The sequence below is a fragment of the Arachis hypogaea genome, chromosome 19, assembly GCF_003086295.3.
Source record: "Arachis hypogaea cultivar Tifrunner chromosome 19, arahy.Tifrunner.gnm2.J5K5, whole genome shotgun sequence".
NCBI lineage: Eukaryota > Viridiplantae > Streptophyta > Magnoliopsida > Fabales > Fabaceae > Arachis > Arachis hypogaea.
Window position 1 is genome coordinate 110,784,139 of NC_092054.1, and position 25,113 is coordinate 110,809,251.

General features: G+C 43.8%; 1 non-coding gene across 1 annotated transcript; it reads right to left on the reverse strand.

Moving 5' to 3' along the window:
• Window positions 1-24,726: 24,726 nt before the first annotated feature.
• Window positions 24,727-24,830, reverse strand: LOC112781332 (small nucleolar RNA R71). The gene has a single exon (XR_003192115.1). It is a non-coding gene; the product is annotated as a small nucleolar RNA R71 (small nucleolar RNA).
• Window positions 24,831-25,113: the final 283 nt, after the last annotated feature.

Below are 25,113 nucleotides of genomic sequence, written 5' to 3' on the forward strand. Positions count from 1 at the left end.
TCTTACATCCTGTCTGTTTAACTTTGCAATAAGTAGGCTAGCCTAAGTGTGTTCTTGTGTTTATTCACTTTCACTTAATTAAATGCATACTTTGTCTCCTGTGCATTTTTAATTCAATAAAAGAGAAATATTTGAACTAGGAAGTAAAATATCCAATGTTGCATAAGTTAGAATGAAAGTCAGTGGTGGTATTTGTTGATTTACTGCATAGTTCATAAAATAAATGCTGCATAATGATATGTTCCTTGGAGTGTGAACTGGTTTGTTGTTATGAAGGCTTGTACCATTTAAGATCCCTTGAGAATGAAATAAAACAGAAAGAAAAAGATAGAGAAAAAGCTAAAAGTGGTAAAGAAAATAAACAATAAGGCTAGGCACCAATAGTTTGGACCCTAGGACACATGCCTGTGGTGTTTTTGTATTAGGATATGCTTGGACAAGTAAGTTCTGAGGAGTATTTCAAAACTTGGCCACTTAGATCAACTGATTTGGGATTGCCAACTGAAAGTTCACAATAAAGAGCAACCTAGCTACAAAACACTTAGTTATCCAAAGAGATGCTGGGCATCAATGATCCTAGGAAGAAAAGGGTGAGTCATGTGTCTGTGGTAAAGGAATGTTGAGCAAAAATTAAGCCAAAGGCTGCTGCAATATTTGCCACCAAGCCTTCAAAGAATAATAAGCTCTCTGAGTAAAACGAAGAAGGAAAAGTTAGTAAACCTTTGAGGAAACATCTCTTATGTAACAGAAAACAATAAATGGACCACCATTGTCTGCATAAAAATCCCATAGACTGAATTCAATTATATGCTCAATAAGGATATGCACACTTCTCTATTTCATGTCATTTTCTCTTATGTTTGATGCTTGCTTGGGGACAAGCAAGATTTAAATTTGGTGTTGTGATGCCAAGGCATCTTAGCCTAGTTTTACTAGTTTTTTTTTCTTTGTTTTTAATAGGTTTTATACACTTTCTTGAGTTGCAAGTAAGCCATTTGAGTGGAAATTCATGTGTATTTGGATTCAATCAACCATGAATAAATTGATGCATTTTCATGAGGTTTTGTGCTATAATTGCTTATATGTCAAGGATGATAATAAGTCTCATGATTTTAGCATAGCTTTGATGCATTTGTTGATTGATGACAGGTGACCAAAACTTGAGGTCAAACGTTGGCGTCAAAGTTTTCTTGGAGGAAGAACGTTTGAGTTTACGTTTGACCTCAAACATGAACTCAAACGTGAGTGACAGATAAGTGCCGTTCTACATAATTTTAACACTCCAACGTTTGAGTTAAAGTTTGCCTCAAACTTTGACTCAAACTTAAAGGGTCCAAAGTCCAAATTGCAAACGGATTTCTTCTCAAGTCCAAGAGCAACCAACTGAGGCTATCTTCAATCTAATTCCATCAAGGCCAAGGCCCAAATTCAAGGCTTCAAGACCATTAAAAGAAAGTGTATAAATATAAGTTAGTTTGATTTAGGAGGCACGTCAACTTTTACTTTTGAACTTTTTACCTCTATCAGAATTTTGATTTGTAATTTGGAGAACTTTGATCTTGGATCTGGGAGGAGAATTGAATTCACTTCCTCTTTAGGTTTCTTGTTTTCTTTACTGCAAATCTTGCTTGAGTCTTGGGTGTTGAGAATTGAGGAAATTCTGTCTCAATCTCACCTTGAGATCTCTCTTTGTTTCTTCCACTGCATCATTGGAGAAATTTAAATTTGAATTTATTTCTTCTACTGTTTAATTTTAAATTCACTTGCAATTGATTTCTAAATTGGATCAAGGAAGGTAGTGAGATCTAGATTTAGTTTTCTAGTCTCTTGACCCCTGAGATCTGGAATTCACTTTCTGTTCATCTGCTAAGACTTCTTCAAGCCAATTTACATTTTCTGTTTGAAATCTACTTCAATTCAATTCATCTTTTACTTTCCTGATTGTTGCAATTTACTTTTCTCTTGTTTAATTTCTGCAATCCCAATTTCCAATTCCTTTTACAATTCAAGCAATTTACATTTCTTGCACTTTAAGCTTCAGTCATTTACATTTCTTGCAATCTAAGTTTCTGCAATTTACATTACTTGCACTTTAAGATTCAGCTCTTTTAATTCTTCTGCACTTTAAATTCTTGTCAATTACCCCTCTCCCTTTACAATTCATGCAATTTAAATTCTGTCAATTACAAATCACTCAAATCAACTCTTGTTCGCTTGACTAAATCAACCACTAAACTAAAATTGCTCAATCCTTCAATCCCTGTGGGATCGACCTCACTCACGTGAGTTATTATTACTTGATGCGACCCGGTACACTTGCCGGTGAGTTTTGTGTTGGATCATTTTCCACACATCATCGATTATACCGACCTCAATAAAGCATGCCCAAGAGATCCATATCCTCTACCCAACATTGACTCCCTGGTAGATTCCAGCTCAGGGTACCAGTATCTATAATTCATGGATGCTTACTCGGCCTACAACCAAATACCGATGTACAAGTCAGACCAGGAGAAGACATCTTTTATCACACCTAGAGCAAACTATTGCTACGTGGTCATGCCATTTGGATTAAAAAATACAGGGGCTACCTATCAAAGGTTGATGAATAAAGTGTTTGCACCTCACCTCGGAAGTCTAATGGAAGTGTATGTGGATGACATGCTAGTAAAGACCAAGGATGAGGCTAGCCTCCTGACCGACCTTTTGCAAGTCTTTGATACTATAAGGAAGCATGGGATGAGGCTAAATCCTACTAAATGCACCTTTGCAGTGGAAGCTGAAAAATTTCTAGGATTCATGCTAACACAAAGGGGAATTGAGGCTAACCCCGATAAGTGCAGAGCAATCCTAGAAATGAAGAGTCCGACCTATTTAAAGGAAGTCCAGTAGCTGAATGGTCGCCTCGCAGCTCTCTCTAGATTTTTGGCAGGATCAGCATTGAGATCCATACCACTTTTTTCACTACTTAGGAAAGGATGTCAGTTCGAATGGACCCCTGTGTGTGAAGAGACTTTTCAAGAGTTCAAAAGGTTTCTGAGCTAGGCTCCTATCCTTACTCGGCCAAAAACAGGGGAAGAACTCGTATTATACTTAGCTGTCGCTGAGAAGGCTGTGGCATTAGCATTAATACAAGAAGATGAGGTCGGACAGCACCTATCTACTTCACTAGCAAGGTGCTATAAGGTCCTGAATTAAGGTATCAAAAACTCAAAAAGTTTGCGTACCCCCCTAATTGTAGCATCTAGAAGGCTCCGACCTTACTTCCAGACTCATACCATAAGAGTCCGAATGAACTAGCCTATGAAGTAGATCATTCAGAAAACGGATATTGCAGGCAGAATGGTTCAATGGGCTATAGAGCTATCCGAGTTTGACCTGAAATACGAAACTCGGATAGCAATCGAAGTTTAATGTCTCACCGACTTTGTTGCAGAATACACAGGCAATCAGAGCGAGACCTCCATGACTTGGGAGCTCTATGTAGACGGATCATCTAACAAGTTCGGAAGTGGAAGCATCATAATATTGGTCAATGAAGAAGGTACTCAGATAGAGGTATCCTTGAAATTTGAGTTCCACGCTTCCAACAACTAGGCCGAATATGAGGCTCTGATTACAGGGCTAAAACTTGCTAAAGAAGTCGCCACTACCAAGGTAATAATCTTCAGTGACTCTCAAGTAGTAACTTCTCAAATTAATGGAGAGTATCAGGCAAAAGATCCTAACATGAAAAGGTACTTGAAAAAAATGCTTGAGCATCTTAGGCAATTCTTGGAAACCGAGATTAGGCACATAACTCGGGAACTCAATAGCCGAGCTAATGCTTTCTCCTAGCTTGCAAGTACCAAGCCAAGAGGAAATAATAGAAGCTTGATACAGAAAACTCTCCAAGAACCCACAGTTATGAGGACAGACAGCAAATTGGACATCCTACCCGTCTTAGGCTTAAACCTGGGATGAATGACTCCTCTAGTCGAATATCTAAAATTCGACGTCCTTCCCGAGGAACAAAAGGAAGCCCAAAATCTCAAAAGGGAAGAACAGAACTATACTCTAGTGCAAACTGTCCTTTATAGAAGGGGGATATCTACACCACTGCTGAAGTGCGTCCCGACCTCTAAGACAGAAGAGTTCCTGGAAGAAATACACAATGGGAGCTGTGGGAATCACCTCGGAGCAAAGTCCTTAGCCAGAAAGGTGATACGAGCCGGGTTTTTCTGGCCGACTTTACAAAAGGATGCCACCGACTTCGTTAAAAAGTGCCAACCTTGTCAGATGCACGCAAACTTTCATGTCACTCCCCCCCAAAGAGCTTATCAGCGTGACTTCTCCCTGGCCTTTTGCAAAATAGGGATTGGACATGCTCAGACCTTTTCCCTAAGCTCCAGGTTAGGTTAAATACTTTATTGTGGGAATGGATTACTTCACCAAGTGGATAGAAGCAGAACCACTGGCCATAACGGCACAAAGAAGTCAGAAATTCCTCTATAGGAACATAATAACCTGGTTTGGGATTCCCCACTCTATCACCACAGATAATGGCACCCAATTCACAGATTCCACATTTAGAAGCCTGGTATCTAGCATGCAGATTAAGCATCAGTTCACCTCGATGGAGCATCCTCAAGCCAACGGACAGGCTGAAGCTGCCAACAAAGTTATCTTGGCAGGGTTAAAAAAGAGGCTACAGGATTCAAAGGGAGCATGGGCTAAAGAGTTCCCTCAAGTATTATGGGCTTATAGAACAACACCTCACTCCACGACTAAGGAAACACCATTTAGACTTGCCTATGGAATAGAATCCATGATCCCAATAGAGATCAATGAGCAAAGTCCAAGGGTGAGATTCTATGATGAGGTTGACAACATCCAAGCCCAAAAAGAAGAACTCGAGCTACTCACAGAAGTCCGAGAACAAGCGCAAATAAGACAAGCAGTGCTAAAGCAAAGGATGGCAATAAGGTATAACTAAAACGTCATTGAAAGAAGTTTCACTACAAACGACTTAGTTCTCATTCGAAATGACATCAGAGTGAACAAGTCGGGTGAAGGGAAGCTCGCTGCAAACTGGAAAGGACCTTTCAAGATAACTGAAGTCTTGGGAAAGGCTTACTAAAAAGTGTCCGACTTGAATAGAACTGAGTTCCCGAGATCGTAGCGTGCTTGTAATTTGAAAAGATATTATAGCTAGAAGCGTACTCCGTTCCCTGATGACCTCTTTTTTCCGACTTCATGGTTTTTTCCCGAGGAGGATTTTCCTTAAGGGGGTTTTAATGAGGCATTAAAACGGGGGCTAGGGGCATGAAAATTATTCCCTTAGTAGCCAAAGCATCTTTGTAAAGTTAGATTTCATTAATGATAATACTTCTCTTTCTTAAAATTTCCATTATTTCCATTACTATGATACACACTGACTTAAGCTCGAAAAAGTACAAAAATCTGTTGCCCAACCTATGTGGTCGGCAAGGTAAAACGACGAGGTACAAGTCGGTGTAAAGAGGTTGTAAAAGGACGATCATAACAACTCGGCAATAAAAGGAAAATGACTTACAAGTCGGAAAGCCCCTGAGCAGAGCAAAATGCATCACAAAAATAACCTAAGTTATGAAAAACGATTCAAAGGTAAAACAAATTGAATGTTTTTTGCTCAATTAATGGAAAACAGAAAGCATTTGAAAGGCTACTCCATAAAAGTTTTCAGAAAAACTTGTCAAACAAAAGATCCTCAGAAGCTGTTTAACTAACAGCTTTCACAAAAAGCTCTGCGAAAGCTTTCATTAAAGCTTTGCAAAATTAAAGGACGTTAAACAGAAGCAATACTTCCAGTCTTCCACCAAAAGACTTTGTGAAACAACAAATTGTCTATTACACTAGTATTCACAAATAGATATAAGCAAAGGCTACTTTGTTAAGGGTCATATTTAAAAAGCATCCAAATAAATAGTGGCAGTTGTTAAAGATCCTTTTCTTAAGGATCAAGAGTCAGAAACCAACGCAGATAATAAAAACATACATAAGGGAGTTTAAAAAAGGACCCACAAGTCGGGCCTTAAGAACAAATTCAAACAGGGCCAATAAGATGATTAGAATCACCATCTAGAGGGGAAGTTGGGTCGGCCACAGAAGTCGGAGGGGTCGGAGGAACCTCTTCGGCAGCAAAGGTTGGGACAACATCAGGTTGGACGGAAGAGGTCGGCTATAACTCCTCGGATGCATTAACTACACGAGGAGGAGACTCAATGATGCGTTGCCTAGTAGTCTTCAACTTGGAATCAGTAAGAGGGTGAAGGGAAAAAAATCTCCCCATCAATAACAACCTTGTCGGGGTGAAGAGGTGACAAGTCCAAGTCGGGAGCAAGAACTCCGACTTGTCATTTTAGCACTCTAAACACCTCCTCGGTGCTCTCAGCCACGGAATCCTCCAAGTCCTGGTACCCTTCCCTGAGCCGCTCCAGTTCCTCTCCCGGCTCTATTTTATCTGAAAATAAACAAACGTAGTTTTGCTTGACCTTCTCCTTTAAGCCTTCAGCCGTAGCACAAGAGGCCATCAGCTGCCTCTCCCTCTCACGGGACTTGGGGAGCTCATCTTTTAGCCAGTCCCTCTCGATACGTGGCCAGTTGGCCCTAGAGAGTCTCCAAAGAATGCTGAGTCGCACTCAAAGGAGTTTTATCCAGTTCATCAAAAAGAGAGGTACATACCTCTATAGTCTGAATTCCTCCCAGGATTAAGACCATGAGATGAGTTTGGATAGAAGCATCATCCATAGCAAAAGAGCAATAAGGAATGATGTGCTTCTTACTGTACTTTTCCCCATCAAAGCCAGCGTCCCCAACATTAGAGACACTAGCTTCCGAGGTCTTGCGTTTCTTTGAAATAGGTTCCGAGGAAGGAGGAACCGGAGGGGTAGACACAAAAGGAAGAGGAGGAAGAGGAAGAGGAGGAGAGGAAAGAGTTACCGACTTGGCCAAATCAGAAAAGGTTGCCCCTGCACCTGACTTATGTGGAGAAGGATTAGTTGATGTTTTGCCCTCTTGTGCCTGAGCAGCTCGGGCACGCGCATTTCTTTTGGCCTCTTGCACCTTAAGGTAAGCCTTGGACCCACTTTTCATTTTTTTTGAAAGAAAAGTGAAAGACGATTAGCATGCAACTCGAAAATAATAAAAAATGGCCATAAAATTAAGATAAAAGGCTACCTAGCTCGGTCTAGACATAACTCGGGGTTCCGAGAAGAAATTTCTTTTTATCGAGGATTGGAGCCCGTCCCCAAGCTTTTCGGAAGAACTCGACTGCAGCCTCTTCGACCTCGTCCAACTCCGTCAAGTTATACTTTTCAACAGAGGCTGCTTCCATCCAGTACAGAGGGAAGCGGGGTTCATTGTCCTCATTTAAGAAAAAAGGATGAAGACCCTCTACGGCCCGGACTTTGAAAAAGAAATTTTTGAAATCATAGAAGGATTCGTCGAAGATAGAAAAAACTTTCCGGCCTTGAATGGCCCGGAAAGAGACCCATTGCTGTTTATTTTTATTCGCAGTGGCACTAAAAGGCTTTGTGAGATGGAAAAAAAATGAATATCTTTAAGGAGATCAGAAAATTAAGCTCGCGACTAACGAGCTAATAAATTTTTACGAACCCCCAAGAATTGGGGTGCAATTGAGAAGGAGCAACTCGGCATTAGGAGAGAACTTCGATTTCAAAATTGGAGAAAGGAAAAGTCACTTCGAGATGGGTGAAAAGACAGTCGTACATGAAAAGGAAAAGGGGATCTGAATCTACAGTTTTGCTAAAACACACCCGGTCCTCTGGGTCAGGGACAACCAACTCATACTTCACCTCATCCCCCCCAGAGCTACAAAGCCTATGGTGTTCTTGAAATTCGTCAACAAAAACATCATCTACCAAGGGAATCTCGTAAAGGACAGAGGCATCTACCCATCTTAACAGATCCTCAGGAACTCTCGAAGACATTTTTGAAATAAAGGAGCAAGACATAAAGGGTGATATACCTACATTATACAAATAAAAAGAAAATCATCAAAAACAGAGCTGAACAGGAAAAATTTTCTTCAGCAAAACAGGAACCATCAACGGTCGTAAAAGAAACAATCGTTCAGAAAAAAGAAAATATACAAAGTCTCAAAAGTTCCAAATACAATACAGAGGCAAAAACTACAATAAAGGTACATAAAGTTTACTCAAAATACATCCAACTCGCTTAACAGAAACAAGGCAAATACTATGAAGTCAAGAAAGAGTGTTGGCCGTGAGGAACTAACCTTTTCTGAGAAGAAGAAACTGTTAGCGAGGACGAGGCGAGTGCCAAAGTGCTGGGAAACCAGTGGTGTGGAGAGTAACACCAAAGTACTAAGATGTGTGGATGAAGAAGAAAGCGTGTGAGAAAGTTCAAAGAGAAGACGAAAAAGAAGAAAGAGAAAGAGGGGAAAAGTATTTATAAGACACCAGGGGCATAATCGTAAAATGGTCCACTCATTGAAGAGGTGCGCCGTTACCAATGTAACCGCCCTCCACGTGTCGAAGTTGAAAAGCCAATGGACGCAACGGTTGATAGCCTGAGATCACATCGGTTTTCAATTTCGAATCACGTCGGTTGCACGACTTGAGAAGAAGTTGCCGACTTACGTATCCGGCCTTAACTAATACTCGAATCCGACTTAAATGAAGAGATCGGACTCGAGTAGGGGTACTGTTCATACCCTGGCCCAAAATATAAGTCAGGCCCAATACGGTTAAAAGATCCAATCCAGAAGGACGGCCTTATCCGTGAATCCGATCTCTTCGAAGAGGTCGGAACAGACAGCTCACACTTAACTAAGAGAGTAACTGCCTCCCTGAATCTCTCACCTACTTCTAGAAGGGAGATCTCAATAACCCTAAGATAAAGGGATAGTTATCCACCATCAGAAGTGGAACGACTGTGGTTGTTATTGGTTCGTCCCCTATAAATACATTGGTACACTCAGGTAAATTTAAGTTCCAATACACTAAAACCTGCTAAGACCCTTGCTGACTTAGGCATCGGAGTATTTTGCAGGTACCACCCCCCACCTTCCCACGAACAACTCGGACAACGGTCATAAGGTGTGGGATAAGTCGGAACATTACTTCATTGAGGATTTGGGCCTCACTCGCAAGCCCAAAGACAACCTAGTTTCAGGTAACCCTCGGAACAGAAACTAATCATCTAAATATCACTTTTTTGTTAAGGTAACAATTAATTTCTTATTTTATTTTTAATTATAATTAATTATAATAACATAAAAAAAATGACAACCGAATAATTAGTTTTAAAAAAGTAACATTTTAGTATTAAGTTTCGAAAAATAAAATAAATTGGTAAAACATCTATAAAAAATAAAGAGTAAAGTATCATTTTTGTCTTTAACATTTGGGATAAGTTCTAAAGTTGTCTATAACGTTTAAATCGTCCTATTTTAGTCCCTAACGCTTCAAAATTGGCTCAATGTTGTCCTGTCGTTAGGGATCTATTAACAAAATTGATGGCGGGACAAAATTGAGACGATTTTAAAACGTTAGGAACTTAAATAGGACAAAAACGTTGGGATAAAAATAATACATAGAAATAATTTTAATTTTATCCTTCAATAATATCAATTTTTTATGGTACATAGTTATTCAATTATTTTTTAATCATATCTAAGTAAATTACACCTAATCACATTACTTGCATTTTAAATAATTTATTTTTTTTTTATAATTTTACTCTTAAAAATTTTTACTCATCATGAAATGTTTGTAGAATGACTAGTACATAAACTTGCGAAAAAAAATAATACATATACAATAAAGTATAAATTGTACTTTTTGTCTCTATTGTACTGAAATTCTTTAATGTTTAATTTAGTTAAACTTTATTTTTAATTTTATTCTTCAATAATATCAAATTTTTACGGAAAATAATTATTCAATTATTTTTTAATTTTATTCTTAATCACATTATTTTTTCTAAGTAAATTTATTTTTGATTAAGAGCAAAATAAAATTATTGAAGAAAAGATTAAAATTTATTAAAAATTAAAATTATTGAAATTATTGAGAAAAGGTTTTTTTTAACTTTGTAATAAATTTTAATCTTTTCTAAGTGTTCTGTCACAAGGTAGCTTTTAATGGACTTTCAATCGATAATCCCGGGCCATTTGGCCCAAGATACCGGGTGATAAAGCACCCGATGAATATAATTATCCAAGCCTCTCCTTGACACAATCACATCACAAGCACATAACTAGGAAATTGTTGATCCAGACATCGATGCCCAGAGCCTCTTTGGACTCTAAATTCTTTGTCTTAAGGCGACTCTTAATGTGGTCTTTCAATCGATAATCTCAAGTCAATTGGCCTAAGTTATCGGGTGAAAACGCATCCCTCAAATTTACTGACCCAAATCTTTCCTTGAAACACAGACATCACAGATACATAACTGAGCTCTAGTCATTGGTGCCCAGAGCTTTATAACTTTAGAATTTTAAATCTTTCCAGAAATTTTATTTCACATCTTGGCTTCAAGGAATTGATCGTTGAGTTCTCATAATACTTCTTCAGAATTTTGTTTTTGGAGATTCTCCTTCCATTTTCACAAGATTCAAATATCTTAGATTCATTAAATATAACCACATGTTTTTGAGAACTACCACTTCCTTTTTGAACTCTTCTTCTTATTATTCTTTTTTCATCAAGATATCCTCCATACAAATTAATGACTAGAGGAATAAGCATACAAGTTTAATCACTTGAACAAAGAAAAAGAAAAGAAAATAGAGGATGCAATGCATGCAAAAAATAAAAAAAAATGAAAAAGAAAAGAAAGAGAAAATAAAAGGAAAAAAAAACAACTAACAACTAAAAAAGAAAGTTTATAACTTATTCATCATCACTACTTTCCTCATCCTTGGTATCGACAGTTTCTTATGTGTATTTTTCCATTATCTAGAGGCTTATGGTGTTACCAATACCAAACTTAAAGACTTACACCAAACTTAGAGATTAGCAGAGTTCTAGGCACGACTGTTTTAAGTTATATGAGGAAGCATGGTTGCATGAAAAAAAAGGGATAAGATGACTTTTAAGCAATGTGGTTAAATAAGGAGAATGATTTGAAGGTGCTTGGCCTCAATTCAAGACGCTGGGCATCCTTAAAATTTTTGCTTCCGTGGAACCCTTTTTTAATTGGGCATCGGCCTTCCAATATGGCTGCTGGGCTTTGGCCCTTCTTAGGGACGATGGATGCTGGGCATTCATCTTGAACGCCAGGCATCCAACCCCTTTTTTTTGTTTGAACAATTTTGAAAAGTAATGTAAACCAAAAGCGAAAGATGCAGATTATAGAAACTATGGAATAATTGAATGGAAAGGAAAAGAAAGAAACAAGAAAAGAAACTAACCATGGTTGGGTTGCCTCCCAACAAGCACTACTGTCACTAGCTTGATGTTGAGTCTTCTAGGTTGGAAGTTGGATTGCTTCATGGCATATTTCTCCAGTGTCGTACTCTATTAATTGTGCATTCTTTGACTCTTTGTTGATTCTGATCCTTAGAGGAATAGTCTTTCACTCCTCTCTAAGGCTATTAGTTGCTACTGATTCTATTATTTCCAATGCATCTTCAGGTGTTTCTTTTGTAAGAAACCTCTACCTAATGAATTAATCATGGTTCTTGGGGCTAGAGAGGCCCCATCATAAAAGAATTAAATTTGAAGCCACTTGGATAGGACATGGTGTGGACACTTTTTGAGGATGAATAAGTAGATTTCTTTTTATTATTGAATTGGTTATTGTTTGTTGTACTAATTTTTATTAATCTTGCGCTTTCACTTGCACAATTTTAATATCCAATATTTTCTAAATTCAATTCACCCTTGTTGTAATTGCCTAAGCTTGCTTGTCTTTAATTGATGCTCATCCAATGCTTGTATCTTAGGCCATTTAATTGAGAAACTCATGCTTACTTTTTGATTGAGTGAATGCCATTTTAACTGGCCGTTGTGTGTGTTCTAACTGCGCGCTTAATTGGAATACGCACCCGCCTTATTTTTATCATGCCGTACCACTATCCATTCCTCCTCAATTAAGTACTTGTTTGTTTTCTATTGGCTCCAAGTATACATTGTATGTGCTTTCTCCTTTGCCTTTGTGTGCTACTTGCCCTATGATTCCTAATTATACTCTATTCATTTTTTTTAAGGATGAAACATAAAGGCAAAGAGTCGGTAGAGGAGGAGGACACCGAGTATGGAGATGCCGATCCTGCATTGGTCTTGGCAATTTTTCAGCTGCCGAGTCCCCACATCCACCAGCTGAAGGTGGAGTGCTTTAGAGCCATTCTCCCTGGATTGTGTTCATGCACGAAGGACCGTGCAACGCTTAAGTGTGGGGGAGGATTCACCATTTTTGGGCATAAATTTTGTTTTTTGAACACTTTGCACTTTATTTTTGTTTTCTTTTATTATGTTTCTTGTAGATATTTTGAGTGCTTTTGATTGTTGCATTGCATTTTCTTTTGGTATATATATCTTAGCTCATTCATATTTTTATTTCTAGCTATTGCATTTTTACCTTTTTTTGTATATATTTTATAGATAGAAGTTGTGATTGGATGATGTGAATAGTATAATGCCTAGTTCAATTTTGTCCTAATTGTTCATAACGATTTTTGGATATTTGATGCGTGAGCATCTTTCCTAGCTTTTCCTAGTGAATTTACATTCAAATTGTTGAGTTTAACCAAGAATTAATCATCCTCTAGCCACTATGAATGCTAGTTTGAGTTGTGTGTAATTCTGTTTATTTCAGGTAGCATTCAGATAGATTTGATGGAGTTTCTATAGAAAAAGAGAAGAAAGTGAATGATGCTATCAACTCTGACCTCCCTGCACTCCAACAGAAATAACTTGAGCTATAGAGGTCCAATTGACGTGATTCCAGTGGTTAACGTCCAGAGCTTTCCAATGATGTATAATAGTGCACACTTCTTCTCCAGCACACTCGGCCTCAATGACGCCAAACTTGGGATTCTCCAAGTTTGGCGCCAGGAGCATTATATTCCCCATTGTTTTTAGTCTCAGTGAAGTTAAAATTGAGAAACCTTAAGTTTGGCTTCAACCAAGAAGAATCGAAGAATGCTTATGGGTCACCTGAAGCCAAACTTGAGAAACCTCAAGTTTGGCGCCAACTAAGAAGACTTCAAGGAATGCATGCTGGCTTGCTGAAGCCAAACTTGAGAAACCTCAAGTTTGGCACCAGCCAAAGAGAACCAAAGGGAAGCTTTTGGTTGGGTTGAAGCCAAACTTGGATCCTCCAAGTTTGGCGCCAACCTTTGCAACTCAAGTGGTCCCCATTCGCATACAAGGCTGCACGAGACGAATTAAATTAATTTTGATTAAATTTTATTTTATTTTAAAATAGAACAAGATATTATTTGATTTTAGAAAATATAATTTATATTAATTAGGATTAGATATAAAAGAGAAAAGAATCAGCCCTTCGGACTCTCTTCTCTCTTACCGCATTTCGCAATTTATAGTTTTTCTGAATCCTAGTTTTCTCTCTGAACCATGAGCAACTAAACCTCCACTGTTAAGGTTAGGAGCTCTGTCTATTATATGAATTGATACTATTATTTTTCTATTTTAATTCATGTACTGATTTCTATTTCAAGAATTATTTTCGTTCTTTATCTTATGAATCTGGGTGGAACGAAAGTATGACCCTTGTTCTAATTGAGTTCTTGTATAACTTGGAAAAGCTCTTTACTTGAACAACAGCTTGAAAATAATTTCTCCTAAATTTCTAATTATCTGGACTTATGGAAATACATGACATATAATCCTCTTATATTTAGGTAATTAGGGTTTTTGTGGCATATAAACTAGAATTGAACTTCACCCTCTAATTGGAATTAAGTGACCATGGAATTGGCGGTTGATGAAGGTTAGAGGAGACAAAAAAGGTCTAAGGAATTAGGGTTTAGTCACATATAGTTTTCCATGAATTAAATCTTGCATGATTAAAATAGTTAGTAAGAAAAATCAATCCGGAAGATAGATATCTCTGAAGTCTTAACTGTTTCTCCATATATAGTTCACAACTTGTTTACTACCTATTTTTCTGATTCTTTGAATTACTGTTTAATGCAATTGAGACCCAAACACTATTTTCTATTTGTCTAACTAAGTAAATCACTTAACCATTATTGCTTAGTCCATCAATCCTCATGGGATCGACCCTCACTCACCTGAGGTATTACTTGGTACGACCCGGTGCACTTGCCGGTTAGTTTGTGGATTGTAAATTCCGCACCAAGTTTTTGGCGCCGTTGCCGGGGATTGACTGTGATTGACAACTATTAGTTGTTTGATTGCTTAGATTAGGTGTTTTAGCTTTAATTTTATTTAATTTTGCACTTTAATTTTCGAAATTTTTAGCTACTATTTTTTCGTAATTTCTGAAATTAAGTTTGGTGTCCCCTAGTTATTTTTATTTTTATTTTTTCTGTTTATTTTTCTTAATAATTTCAAAAATTTCTATCCTGATTTTACTTATAATTTTCGAGTTTTGTTGCCTAATTTATTTAGTTGCTGTTACGGCCCGGCCCAGGATTCCTACGGGTCAACCCGACCCGAGCTCCACCAGACCCGGACACACGTCCCGTACGGCTCACCCGCAGCTGTGGGATAGCGTCCTTGAGAATATGGGCCTGCCCTCCAGAGGGGCCCACTACTGACATGTATATAAGGGGAAGACTGACTCTTCCCTCGAGGTACGTCACATTTTTCTACATCACCCCTTTTTCTGCCTGTACTTTGTCTGACAAGAGCGTCGGAGTGTCTTTGCAGGTGGCACCCCCTCCTCTCCACACGAAGTGCTCGGGACCTCGCATCCATTTGACCGAAGAGCCGTAACCTGACGAGCCCCTCCTATCACCCAGAATCTTGATCCGAACCGTCCGGTAACCGAGATACCGAACATTGGCGCTGTCTGTGGGGAAACTCGTCCATGGACTTCGTGCTAGTCCAAACTGGGACAGGCTGCGAGGCAGCGCCTCCCGTGCCTGGGGGAGGCGCCGTTGCGGTGGAAACTCGGCAACAACAGAGGTCGCCCCCAAGGGACGCGACGCAAACTCACGAGAGACGCCCCTTCGGGGGGACAGGCGACAACCACGCCAGGATAATGCAAGAGCTGCGCCATAGGATGCAAGACTTAGAACGCAGGCTAGCAGAAAGAGAACGCGACCAACGCACCCCGGAGCAGAGCCCCACCCGCTCCCGTTCAAGGAGCCGCTCGAGGCGCACACCCAGCCCCCAATACGAGTCGGAGAGCACTGGGGGATGGGGGCGCGTCAGAAGAAGAAGTCGGGACCCCATCATTTACGCCCGACACGAGAGGCGACGTGCGTCGAACAAGGGCGAAGAGGACGCCCGTCGGGAGAACGATGAGTCGAGAAGAACTACCCGGGGACCCGTGATAATAGGAGCGACCCCTTTCCACCATTTCGTACTCGAGGTCCGGCTGCCGAAACACTTTGACAAGCCAACGGACATGAAGTATGATGGAACACAAGATCCCCTGGAACACTTAACGGACTTTGAGGCCAGGATGAACCTAGAAGGGGTGGGAGACGAGGTCAGATGTCGCGCCTTCCCGGTCACCTTGGCAGGCCCAGCGATACGGTGGTTCAACAACCTCCCGCAGGGCTCGGTTACCCAATTCTCCGACATCAGCCATGCCTTCTTGGCTCAATTCACGACCAGGATTGTCAAAGCCAAACACCCAATCAATTTGCTAGGGGTGACACAGAGACCCGGGGAGCCGACCAGGAAGTACCTGGACCGTTTCAATGACGAGTGTTTGGAAATTGACGGTCTGACGGACTCGGTGGCAAGTTTGTGCTTGACGAACGGGCTCTCGAACGAGGACTTCAGGAAACACCTTACCACAAAGCCTGTTTGGATAATGCAAGAGATCCAGTGCGTGGCCAAAGAGTACATCAATGATGAAGAAGTCAGCCGGGTCATGGCTGCCAATAAACGGCAGCCCGCCTACAACGAAGCCTGGCACTACGAAAGCAGAGAAAGACCAAAGGAACACGCCAGGGACGGCGGTCCGAGTAAAGCACCCAAACCGTTCCCCCGAGTTGGGAAGTTCACCAACTATACCCCCTCACGGCATCAATCACCGAAGTTTACCAACAAATAGCGAAAAAGGGGATACTGTCAAAGCCCCGACCTCTGAAGGACAGGACGGGAGGAAACAAGAACCTCTACTGCGAGTATCACAAGGGTTACGGGCACAAGACCCAAGACTGCTTCGACCTAAAAGATGCCCTGGAACAAGCTATCAGGGATGGGAAACTTGCCGACTTCTCCCACCTTATAAGGGAGCCAAGGAGACGCAACCGGGACCACGATAGCGAAGATAGATCCCGGTCAACAAGGCGACGACAGGAACCAGAGGGTGCCGACCACGACCTCACGGTGGTAAACGTGGTAACGGCCAGGAATACCGTCCCAAGGTCAAAGTCGGCACAGAAAAAAGACGCCAAGGTCCTAGCGGTCTCCACTTCGTCTGTTAGAAGTTTCCGAGGTCTCCCACCCATCTTCTTCGGCCCAGAGGACCAATGATTTGACGAGGCGCCGGAAAGCCCGCCCATGGTCATCACGGCCAGGGTCAGAACGGGCCTCGTCAAACGAATCCTGGTAGATACGGGGGCAGACTCAAACATCATGTTTCGAAACGTTTTCGATGCCCTGGGACTAAGAGACGCCGACCTGACGACCCACCAGCACGGTGTGGTAGGGTTGGGGGACCACTTCATCAAGCCGGATGGAATCATCTCACTCCCGACCTCTGTGGGACAGGGCAGAGGCGACGAACAGTCATGGCAGACTTTGTAATATTACGAGATTCCACGGCTTATAACATCATCCTGGGGAGAAAAACCATCAACGTCCTGGGGGCGGCTATTAGCACAAAGCTACTGGTGATGAAGTTTATCACCGATGACGGATCCGTAGGATCCCTCAAAGGCGACTTGGAAACGGCGGTTGCTTGTGACCACGCCAGCCTTTCTCTCAGGAAAGAGTCCAAAGAAGCATCTGGGGTCTTCCTTGTCGACCTGGACGCCAGGGTAGACGACAAACCCAGACCAGAGCTAGAAGGAAACTTGGAAAAGTTCAGGGTCGGCAAGGAGGACGATAAATTCACATTCATAAACAGAAACCTCCCCCATGAGATGAAGGAGCCTTTGATGGAAATGATCAAGGCTAATGCCGACCTCTTTGCCTGGACGCCTGCCGATATGCCCGGGATAGATCCCCAGCTCATATCGCATCATCTGGCCATCAAGGCGGGAACCAAGCCAGTGGCCCAGAGGAGGAGAAAAATGTCGCAGGAAAGGGCAGAAGAGGTGGCCAGGCAGACGGCCAGCCTTCTAGAAGCAGGGTTCATCCGGGAATTGGACTACTCGACCTGGTTGTCGAACGTGGTCCTGGTTAAAAAGCACAATGGGAGATGGAGAATGTGCGTGGACTACTCTGACCTCAACAAGGCGTGTCCCAAGGACTGCTACCCCCTGCCTAACATTGACGCACTCGTCGATGCAGCGGCGGGGTACCAGTATCTGAGCTTCATGGATGCCTACTCAGGATACAATCAGATACCGATGCACCCACCTGACGAGGAAAAAATGGCGTTCATAACGCCAGGGGGAATCTATTGTTACAGGGTAATGCCTTTTGGTTTGAAAAACGTTGGGGCCACGTACCAAAGGCTGATGAATAAGATATTCAGTGAACTCATAGGCAAAACAGTAGAAGTCTACGTGGATGACATACTCGCGAAGACCGCACGACCCGACGACCTCCTGAGCGACTTTGATGGTGTTTTTTCGTCCCTCCGGCAGCACGGCATGAGGCTTAATCCGCTCAAGTGCGCGTTTGCCATGGAGGCCGGAAAGTTCCTGGGATTCATGATCACTCAAAGAGGAGTGGAAGCCAACCCCGAGAAGTGCCAAGCAGTTCTCCAGATGAAGAGCCCTGGTTGTATCAAAGACGTCCAACGACTTGCCGGGAGGCTAACGGCTTTATCCCGATTCCTCGGCGCGTCGGCAGCGAGAGCCCTACCTTTCTTCAATCTAATGAGAAAGGGAATGACGTTCGAATGGACCCCAGCGTGCGAAGAGGCATTCAACCACTTCAAGGAGATCTTAGCGGCACCACCAGTTCTCGGGAAACCCAGGGCCGGAGAACCGCTCTATCTCTACCTATCGGTAACCGAGGAAGCGCTTGCCACAGTGCTCGTTAGAGAAGAGGGGAAGACCCAACAACCCGTTTACTTCGTGAGCAGGGTCCTCTAAGGACCAGAGCTTAGGTACAGCAAGCTGGAAAAACTGGCGCTGGCGCTCCTAGTCTCCTCCTGAAGGCTAAGACAATACTTCCAGAGCCATCGTATAGTCGTGAGGACGGATCAGGCGATTCGCCAAGTACTGCAAAAACCTGACTTGGCTGGAAGGATGATGACCTGGGCCATCGAGCTCTCCCAATATGACCTACGGTATGAACCCCGACATGCAATCAAAGCCCAGGCAATGGCAGACTTTTTGGTTGAGGTGACGGGGGATCCCCCCGAGGAAACGGGCACACGGTGGAGGCTCCACGTGGACGGGGCCTCCAACCAAACGTCCGGGGGAGCAGGGGTCATCTTAGAAAGCCCAGCAGGGGTCATCTATGAGCAATCGACTAAGTTCGAGTTCCCAGTGTCGAACAACCAAGCAGAATATGAGGCTCTCTTGGGCGGACTAATACTAGCTCGGGAAGTCGGGGCGACAAGGGTCGAAGTATGCAGCGACTCACAAGTTGTCACCTCGCAGGTAAACGGAAGCTACCAGGCCCGGGACCCCCTCCTGCAAAAATACTTGGAAAAGGTTAAAGAAATAACAAGTCAGTTCCAGGAGGTCATCGTCCAACACGTCCCAAGAGAAAGGAACACACGGGCGGACCTCCTGTCTAAGTTGGCGAGCACAAAGCCAGGATCGGGTAACCGGTCTCTTATCCAAGGCATGGTGAAGGAACCAACGGTTGCCCTCCATTTGACGAAGTCAAGCCCCTCATGGCTAGACCCCATCACCAACTTCCTGGAACTCGGCAAGTTGCCTGAAGATGAGAAAGCAGCCAAAGCTTTAAGAAGGGAGGCGGCCAGGTACGCAATCATACAAGGACAACTATTCAAAAAGGGACTCAGCCAACCCCTATTGAAGTGTTTGCACCCCGACCAGACGGACTACGTGCTTAGAGAAGTCCATGAGGGGTGTTGCGGGCACCACATCGGGGGCAAAGCCCTAGCAAGGAAGCTCATCCGAGCCGGATACTATTGGCCAACAATGATGAAAGACTCAAAGGAATTTGTCAAAAGGTGCATAAAGTGTCAACAAAACGCCAACTTCCACAAGGCACCGGCCTCCGAGCTAAGCTCTCTGACGACTACTCGACCTTTCGCACAATGGGAAGTTGACCTCTTGGGGCCTTTCCCGGTCGGCCCAGGACAAGTCAAATACCTCATTGTCGCCATTGACTACTACACCAAATGGGTGGAGGCTGAACCGCTAGCTACGATATCGTCCTCCAACTGCCGGAAGTTCATGTGGAGGCAGGTGATGACCCGTTTCGGTATCCCGGAGGTCGTTATCTCAGATAATGGGACCCAGTTCACGGACAAGAAGTTCATGGAGTTCCTCTCTGGCCTAGGGATAAAACAGAGGTTCTCCTCAGTAGAACATCCCCAAACAAACGGGCAGGTAGAGGCTGTAAACAAAGTCGTCCTTCTTGGTCTAAAGAAGCGCAGAGACAATAAGAAAGGAACATGGGCTGACGAGCTCGCTTCCGTCCTATGGTCCTACCGGACAATCGAGCAAAGCGCCACAGGGGAAACTCCCTTTCGCCTAACATACGGGGTCGATGCAGTGATGCCCGTCGAAATCGGCGAACCGAGCCCCCGACTACTACTCGCGAGCATGAGCGAAGCGGTCGAAAAGGACCTGGTTGAGGAGACAAGGGAGATGGCTCACTTATCAGAAACGGCGTTGAAACAAAGAATAGCCCTCCGTTACAACGCTAAAGTCTTCAAACGAGATTTCGAGGAAAGGGACCTCGTCCTGCGACGCAACGACATCGGCGTACCGACCCCAGGGGAAGGAAAGCTGGCGGTGAACTGGGAAGGTCCCTACAGGGTAAGGGAGGTGCTCAGCAAAGGTGCTTACAAGCTCGAAAGACTCGACGGCAAGGAAGTACCCAGAACATGGAACGCAGGTAACCTAAAGAGGTTCTACTCATGACCTAACGGCTCGTCGACCGGGGAGCCTAACCAGATAGTTGATACTTGCCCTGTCCACATGTTAATTTACCTTGTCTATTCACTTTATCAAATACTTGCCCAGCTGACGATTAATTTTCACTTGTTGAATTTTTTACTTACCCATTGCTCCCCAATATGTGCTTCACACGATTGATCTCTAAAACGGCATCCCGGGACTGATCACCCCGGGAGCCAGACGGATCACATCCATAATTAACCCGGCGAAAACACGACCAAACCGGTCCGAACCGTTACCAACGTAAAAACGGCAAGACGGGCACAAGCAATAAGCCCGCCCCGGAAAAGCGGTAACAAAAATAATCCAACGAGCAAGGCAAAAGACAATAACGGCAACACGACCAGACGACAAAACGAGCGTAAATTATAAAGCAACCAAATAAGCATAACTTATAAAGTATCAAAACATGGGACGGACAAGCGAATTGTTCAAAACAAACAAATGACAAATACGCAAAGTTACAGGATATCACTTCCTCGGCGTATCTACAATCTTGCCATCTTGAATCATTTTGAAGACCCCGATAGCAGAGGTGTCGAAGTCGGGAGCCACAATCTTCACTTGAGCCTTCAGGGCATCCTCAGTCATAGTAATTACATTCTTTCCCTGCTCTTTGGTCGCCTTCAGCTTCTTTTTGAGCCCCTCGACTTCCGACCTAGCGGCCTCGGCCAACGAGACGGCTTCATCACGCTCTTTTTCCATGGCCACCACCCGACCCTGAGCAGAGTTCAGCTGGCCCTCCAAGGTCATCTCCCGCTCGGTTAGGCGGGCCACCGACTCGTCCGAAACTTTCAACTTCTCGGCAGCGGACGTCGCCTTCTCCTCCGAAACTTTGAGCTTCTCCGCCGTCTCAGACAACTGGCCCTGGAGCTGCTCAACTTGGACTTTGAAATCATTATTGGCTTTGACAGAGGACTCGAGCTTCCTCCGGAGGGCCTGCATCCCTGACAACTCGAACTCGGCCTTTCGAGCTATTACGGCCCCCCGGAGCAAAGTCCGATACATCCATCTAGCCTGCCCAGCCAGTTCAGTGCCAAGAAAATGTTCCTCCGTCCCCGGGATCAATTGGGAGTCTATAAACCTTGTAGCATCAAAATTCCTCTCCATGATACTAAGGGCCCCCTCCGGGCTGGCTGACGACCTCCGCCTTTTGGGAGAATGGATAAGCTCCACGTCATCGTCTTCTTGACGGGAAGCGGTTGAGTGCCCGCCAGTTGCCTCCTCGGGAATAGGGGAACCCCGATCCTCGATAGGCCTTTTCCCCGCCGCAACGGCCTCCCGTGGAGAAACCTCGCCCTGACCCTCAGCCTCCACGGCTAGACCCTCCGACTTCCCGGCCTGATCTTCCACCTTCTCGGCATCCTTCTCAGCTTTCTCGTCGTCACTATCTTCGAAAAAGGTCTTCATCAAATTTTCAAGCCCGACCACAGTGGCAGACATTTCCACTACAGCAAACAACAAACGCATTAGTCGTTAAATCGGATAAAGAAAACAACAATAAACGCAAAGGCAAGCAAATAAGACAACTTACGGATATAGCTCCTGGCGGCCTCCCGTTCACCCATAAGAAGATGAGGGTTCACGGGGTTTTTTTCAAAAATGGCAAAAAGTACGTCAGCTATTTGCTTATCTACAGGCGACAACCTCTTGTACGTCACCTTGATGAAGGGATTCGACCCCGCCCCAAAACTCCAGTAAGTCGGGATAAGGCGCTCCCCCTCTAACGACAACCAAAAGGAGTGACGACCTTTGACGGGGCGAACTTTGAAATACTTGTCTTTAAAACCATGGTAGGAGTCCTCAAAGAGGCCAAATATTCTCCTACCCTGGGCAGAACGGAAAGAGAGAAACCCTTTCCTCGCCTTCCCCTGCTTGGAAGGGTTGGTAAAGTTGAAGTAAAAGAGGAAGACGTCCACTGACACCGGCAGCTCTAGGTGCTTGCAAACCATTTCGAAACAGCGGATTGAGGCCCAACTGTTCGGATGGAGCTGAGAGGGGGAGACGGATATCCGGTTCAGGAGCGCCATTTGAAAATCAGAGAACGGTATCCGAACGCCAACTTGTGTGAACATGGACTTGTAAAACCAAATCCAATCGGGGACACGAGGAGAATGGAAGTTGAGCTCATAAATACGCTCGCTGGGGGTAGGAACAGCGGTCTCATAGTTGGCCTCCTCGTCTGTCCCCCCACACAAGTAGCCGGCTTGCCGAAACTCGGTCAACTCCTCCAAATCCATTTGGTTGGGCGAGTCCTTTATATCGTCAGTCACCCAGGCGTACGGGTCGTAGGCCGCGCCAGATCTAGAAGACCGGGAGACGATGCGAGGCATACCTACAGCGGGGTACCACTCCGTTAGTCTATGAGGTCAGGAGTCCTTAGAAACCCAGAAACTACACCCTTTCAACTCTATCATGACCAAATACGGTTAAAGTCTAAGCCTACTACACAAGTCACTTAAAAACTTACCCCGGAATGTTACCCCTCCCATAATTCATCTACCCCAGCATTGGAAAGCCATTAGGCAAAAGTAAACTAAACATGCGACAAACACAAACAGCAACTACACAACAATAAGGCATAGTATAAACACAAGAGAATAAGAATCAAGAAATTACCTGAAATGGTTGTAGGAACTGGAGTGTGAAAGAGAAGCACGAGATGGCTCGAGCAAGAAATTTTGGATGTCAGGGAGAAAAGAAGATGAAAATGGCAAGAGTGGGAGAAAAAGAAAAAGGACACTGTTTAAAAACCACCACGAGAAGCGCGAAAGAAGGCAGGGGCAAAACGGTCTTTACGCACGGGGCTTTTTCAAACCATTATGAGCATTTAATGCTCAGCGCGAAGAACGAAGCGACGAACGAATGCCTCAGCAGACTAAGAGACACGCGCACAATAGACGCGCCTCTCCCACGGTCAGCCGACTCGACGACAACGCACGAACAAGGACATCACGCGCCACCAATCGCCCTCACGACCATCACTGGCGCGTCGGGGGAACTGTTACGGCCCGGCCCAGGATTCCTGTGGGTCAACCCGACCCGAGCTCCACCAGACCCAGACACGCGTCCCGTACGGCTCACCTGCAGCTGTGGGACAGCGTCCTTGAGAATATGGGCCTGCCCTCCAGAGGGGCCCACTACTGACATGTATATAAGGGGAAGACTGGCTCTTCCCCCGAGGTACGTCACATTTTTCTACATCACCCCTTTCTCCGCCTGCACTTTGTCTGACAAGAGCGTCGGAGTGTCTTTGCAGGTGGCACCCCTGTTACGGCCCGGCCCAGGATTCCTGCGGGTCAACCCGACCTGAGCTCCACCAGACCCGGACACGCGTCCCGTACGGCTCACCCGCAGCTGTGGGACAGCGTCCTTGAGAATATGGGCCTGCCCTCCAGAGGGGCCCACTACTGACATGTATATAAGGGGAAGACTGGCTCTTCCCCCGAGGTACGTCACATTTTTCTACATCACCCCTTTTTCCGCCTGCACTTTGTCTGACAAGAGCGTCGGAGTGTCTTTGCAGGTGGCACCCCCCCTCTCCACACGAAGTGCTCGGGACCTCGCATCCATCTGACCGAAGAGCCGTGACCTGACGAGCCCCTCCTATCACCCAGAATCTTGACCCGAACCGTCCGGTAACCGAGATACCGAATAGTTGCTTTATTTTATTTCTTTTACACAGGTTACCTCGCTGGGAATTCTCTGCACTCTGATGTAGAGATTCCCACTTTTTTCTTGTTCTTTGTCTCTTTATAAGTAGGAACAAGGATAAGGAACCTCTTATAGATTTTGATGCTGAACCTGAAAGGACTTTGAGGCGGCGCTTGCAACAAGCTAGACTTTATAAGGCTAGTGAAAATCTGACAGAGACCTTTGGAAGGGAGGCTGCAGAGTCCACTATGGATCATAATCGTGCTGTGAATGCCAATATGGCAAATCTGAATGAGAATGAGCATCCTAGAAAAGTGCTTAGCTCATACACTACTCCCAATGCAGATCTTTATAGAAAAAGCATTGTGGTGCCTCCTATAGCTGCAAATAATTTTGAACTGAAGCCTCAGCTAGTCACTCTTGTGCAACAAAATTGTCAGTATCATGGACTTCCTCATGAAGACCCAAATTATTTTATTTCTAATTTCCTGCATATTTGTGATACTGTAAAGACCAATAGAGTGAATCCTGAGGTATACAAACTCATGCTCTTCCCATTTGCTGTGAGAGATAGAGCAAATTTATGGTTAGATTCTCAACCCAAGGAGAGTCTGGATACTTGGGACAAGGTGGTCACTGGATTTCTGACTAAATTTTTCCCACCACAAAAGCTGACTAAGCTGTGGGTGGAGGTTCAGACCTTCAGACAGAAAGATGGTGAGACCCTTTATGAAGCCTGGGAGAGATTCAAGCTACTGACCAGGCAATGTCCTCCGGACATATTTTCTAAATAGACCCAGCTAGATATCTTTTATGAGGGCTTATGTGAAATGTATTTAGATAATTCTGCAGGTGGTTCATTGCATATGAAGAAGATACCAGAGGAGACTACTGAGCTTATTGAGTTAGTTGCTAACAACCAATATCTCTACTCATCTAACAGGAATCCTGTGAACTCTAGGACCCCTCAAAAGAAAGGCAATTTGGAAGTAGAGGCTCAGAATAAAATTTTGTCTCAGCAGATGAATTTGATTACTCAACAATTGAATAGGATGTAGGTTTCA